The 5,115-nt window shown below is 34.4% G+C and overlaps 1 protein-coding gene and 1 pseudogene across 1 annotated transcript in view; one reads left to right on the top strand and one right to left on the bottom strand.

Annotated features, from left to right (window-relative positions):
* The window catches only part of MLLT3 (MLLT3, super elongation complex subunit), a 233,872-nt gene that overhangs the window by 90,229 nt on the left and 138,528 nt on the right, over positions 1-5,115 (bottom strand). The window lies entirely within an intron of this gene.
* Positions 256-374, top strand: LOC112485051 (annotated as a pseudogene).

Genomic DNA, 5,115 nt, shown 5'->3' with positions numbered 1-5,115 from the left:
GAGGAAGGGAGAGAAGATAAAAGCCCACCAACCCCCATAAAGAACAGAACCAAAGCAGACAACTTGATTTCAAAGGCCAAAAAAGTGGAGCATCTGTAAAATAAACTCAATTCTCCAAAGATGCTCGACCCTTTTGTGCTTTCCTAATAAAAACACAAGGATGCAACTACGTTGCTGAACATACTACTTAGGAAATTTTCTAATGGCTTTAAGAAGACTTTAATCTGTTAGAAGTTTAGAATTAAGAACAATGGTGTCTACGGCCATGCCACCCTGAACAAGCTTGGTCCCGTATGATCTCGGAAGCTAAGCAGGGTTGGGGCTGGTTAGTACTTGGATGGGAGACCACCCAGGAAGACCAGGTGCTATAGGCGTAAAAAATAATAAGTAAATAAATAAACAAACAAACAAACAAATAAATAAATAAATAAATGATAAAAAAGAACAATGGTAAGAAATGGTAAGATCATTTTTCTAATTAAAACATATTTTATAAAACAATATTCCAAACATACCTCTGTTTCACTTTATGTAAGCAAAATACAAACAGCCAGAATTAAACTCCTTAAAGAAAAGACACCATGGGCTAATCTTTATACCCTACATAGGTCCATCAATGTGCTGATCACACTAACTAGTGGTAAACATGTTTTCCTGTGAATAAATCTAAACTAGCCTACTTTACATAACCACCCTTTTTCACTGTACCTTTAAGTGCTTGATATACAAGTGGTTAAAGATCTGCTGATTTCTGAAAGTAGTAACCAAAGGAAAAGGAACCAAGGGGCTGGGTACCTACTATGTGCCAGATACCAGGGTTACACATTCCCAATAAGAAAAACACTGTCTCATCCATTTCACAGATGTAATGATTTCTTGGGCTAGAAGACGATAAAGATGAAGTTCTTACTCAGACCTGACTGATTTCAAAATTTTTCCAACTTTTCCAGTATCACTCTCTCTCCCAATAGAGTCAGTAGAGTGACAAGTTTTTGTTATGTTATATACATTTACCTATATCTTTACTTTGCCATCACCCAAAAGAAAAACTCATCCTCTTTCAATCGAATGTAATGGACGTCAAGCCCTTCCACAGTTTTTCGGTAGGACTGATCAAGTAGAGATAAAATCATCTATTGTGATCATAACACTTTTTTAAAAATCCTGACATCCTGAAGAGCATATCTGAAAATCACCAAAAAGGATTTATCAGTTCATTTTTTAAAAAAACAAACAGAAATATCTGTGGAATTGAGAAGTGCTTTTCCATAGGGGTACACTTGGTCTTTTTGCTTAAAATTCATGAACAGATTATACCAAGTCTTGCCCTCAAAAGTTTATCACTCACTGTCCTCTATCCCTCCTACCAATCAAAATAAGATTTCAAAATGAAAGCAACCTCCTCCCAAAAGCTCTCAGGTTATTCTTTTCCGTTTCCTGACCTCCTAACTTCCATCTTTTTCTTACTTAAGTCTTGCCAGGATCTAGGTACTAAACCAAATCTACAATTTTCTAGCAAGCGCCAATGAGGTCCCTTACTTAGAGGAAACTACCTTCAGGATCTTGTAAAAGAGATCATTCTTTATTTCAATATTCTCAGAAAATAATACTTAAATCCAAAAGTTTTTATTTTTTTCTTTTAAAGTAAGGATATCCTTAATGTTAGGGAGTTGTTGAACAGAAGAACACTAGACACATTTCTTCCAAGGGGGAAATACACCAAGATTTCTTTAAGACTATTTAGGAAAAAGTTGCAACGTTTTTAAAAAGTCCAGTGAAAAGATGAAAATGTTACTGACCAAAAAAAAGTTGTCATGTAGCTATAGGTTTAAAGATTATGAAGTATAAAAACTCTGCAATTTTCAAGATTCTTCTCATAAAAAGTTCTTTGGAATCATTTTCTTCTTAGAGCTGAAAGCATTTTTCTAAGATGATGCCAGCTCTAAAAACAACCTTTCTGATCTTTTGAAAAGCCAAGTTCAACTTTTAATGGTGCTACATACTTTTGGTTTAACAGAAAAAAGTGCAAGAAAAGGAACCATAGCCAAAACAGTAAGTTTACTCTACTCATGCCTCAAGCTATACTTAATGATTTCACACAGCACATATGAAGAAGAGATTATTTTTTTCCTTTAAAGGTAGAACATATATATCTGTCATATATGTAATGTTTAAATATAAGGAACACAGAACCCCCTGTCTCTCACTCCAAACCCAGTTTAAGAAAAAATAGGTTTATCTGAAGAGAAACAGTTATTAGTAAGATTTTTAATAGACATCAAAAGTAAAGGCAGAAAAAGCAAAAATAAACTAGTGAACTTTATCAAACTAAAAAGCTTCTGTACAGCAAATGAAATCATCAACAAAACGAAAAGGCAACCTATGAAATGGGAGAAAATATTTGCAAATCATGTATCTGATAAGGGGTGACTAACCAAAATATATAGAGAATTCATATGACTCAGTAGCAATAAAACATATTAAAAAATAGACAGAGGAACTGAATAGGCATTTTTTCAAGGAAAACATACATATGGCCAGCAGGTACATGAAAAGGTGCTCAGCATCACTATTCATCAGCAAAATGCAAATCAAAACCACAAGAGGATATCAACTCACATCTGTTAGAATGGCTATTATCAAAAAGACAAGAGATAGTAAGTGCAGGCAAGGAGGTGGAGAAAAGGGAACTCTTGTGTACTCTTGGTGGGATTTACATTGGTGCAGCCACTACGGAAAACAATATAGAGGTTCCTCAAAATATTAAAAATAGAACTATCATATAAGCCAGCAATCCCACTTCTGGGTATATATCCAAAGGAAAACAGGACATCAAAGAGATATCCGTCTTCTGTGTTCACTGTAGTGTTATTTACAATACCAAAGATACAGAAACAACTTAAGAGTCCATCAACAGATGAATAAAGACGTGTGTATGTGTGTGTGTGTGTGTGTGTGCGCGCGCGCGTGTAAATAAATAAATAATACTATTCAGCCACGAGAGAGAAAAACATCCTGCCATTTGCAACAATATGGATGGACTGTGAGGGCATTCTGCTAAATGAGTCAGAACAGAGAAGTCAAATACTGTATGATATCACTTACATGTGGAATCTAAAAAATAGCCGAATTCAGTGAAACAGAGACTAGAATGGTAGTTACCAAGGTATGAAGGGTGGGGGAAGTGGAGAGATGTTGGTCAAAGACTACAAACGTCTAGATATATAAGATGAATAAATTCTGGAAGTCTAATGTACAGCATGTTGATTATAATTTATACTACCGAACTATATACTTGAAAGTTGTTAAGAGAGTATATTATAAATGCCTCACCACAAAAAAGAAATAGTAATTATGTGACATGATGGAGGTATTAGCTAATGCTATGGTGGTAATCATTTTGCAATATATATCAAATCAAGATACTGTACACCTTAAACTTATACAATGTTACATATCAATTATATCTCAATAAAACTGAAAAAAATTCTAATAAAATCAAAATGGCTCATAAATTAGTGACACCATGATAGGCTCCATTAATACTAAATGATAAATGTTTACAGGTCAGATAAAAATAATACAAGATAGCCAAACATCTAGGTAAGACAAAAAATTTATTAGTCTATAGATTCTCACATTATCATATATGACCAATCCTCTCATATGAAATGGGCAGATTCTACAGGATTATTCTGATTTGAAATTAATTTTTAAATTTTAATTTTACCACAAAATTCACTATAATCACCATCTAAAGAATTTATGTCAAATAACTGGTGTGCTTGAACATTTCACATTTCAACTTATTTTAGAGTTGTTAAAACATAATCTAAGTCTAAAAAAAAAATCTGCAGGCTTCAAACAGCACTTAAAGAAACAAAAGAAGGAAAGCTGGAGGTCAAGGAGAATAATTCTGAGATAAAGGCTGAGTATAGTAAAAGACAGAAATCTACTAGAGACCTTATCAGGAGTCAGTGCTACACTCCCCAGCATTATCACTGACCTATAACCTCTTCTGCAGCTCATAAGCAACACTTGAGTACTCTGGGACTAAGTGGTTGTTTTAAAAAGATCTTGTGTCATATTTACTTTTTCTTACGACCCTTATCAGAAGCCTGATGTATTCACGTTGCATAATTCACAAGCTCCAATTACCTAACTGCATACTCACGAGGAATAATCAGAAGTGTAAAACATCACCCACATAAAAAGAAAAATAACGAGAACTAGGACTTAAAATGGACTGGTTCAATTTTAAGGGCACAGCCATAGGTAAATAGCACCAACATTGTGCTCTTGGTAAATATAAAAAGAATAAAATCATTTTTTTAAATAAAAAAAAAAGCACCACTCCCTTAATGTATAATAAATCCTTAACTTTAAAATGAGTTGTATTACAAAAGCCCATTGCTTCATGAAGATACATTTCCCCATAAAATACTATAAGTGGTGGTTCATTTCTAAAGCTGGCCCAGTACCTACTTAACCCACAATCTACCAACATAGTACGGTGCTGAATGAAATGTGGTAAAAGTACTTGCAGTGCTTCAAATGCGTATTAGTAGTTCAGCCAAAAGGACAGGAGTTTGGCAAAACAGAACCCCTAAAAATGGACTTCAGGAGTTCCACATAACCCAAAATGTTCACACAACTATATACATGGGTAATTTTCTTATGAGAGGGTCCACAGCTTTCCTGAAGTTCTCCAAGTGGTTGTCCATAACCCCATAAAAAGAAAGAAATTCTGTGCTATATAATACCCAACTCTTTCCTACAAAGCCCTCAGGTAGATTTTTATTAGTGAAACGAGGCATCTTGAGAAGGTATAGTCTACACACGGTTACATATAATGTTAAGTTCATAGATGCAAAATTATCAAAAACCTTCCAGAAAAACTAAGTGAAGGAAATTCTAACAAACACATTTTAACATTTCACAGGGTCTGAACTGCCAAGATAAGATGACGCAGGAAGTTCATCCGAAGTAGAGGCTGATGATCCCAATGGCACCCATTGTAAAGTAGGTTTTAACTGGTCAGTAGTGTTTGTCTGTACACCCAACTTAGCTGCAAGCAAATATTTCATAACGTTTATATTTGCAAGTATAAAATCT

This window comes from Pteropus alecto, unplaced genomic scaffold, assembly GCF_000325575.1.
Source record: "Pteropus alecto unplaced genomic scaffold, ASM32557v1 scaffold95, whole genome shotgun sequence".
Taxonomy (NCBI): Eukaryota; Metazoa; Chordata; class Mammalia; order Chiroptera; family Pteropodidae; genus Pteropus; species Pteropus alecto.
The sequence above is the reverse complement of the archived record's forward strand: the minus strand, read 5'-3'. Positions and strand labels throughout refer to the sequence as shown.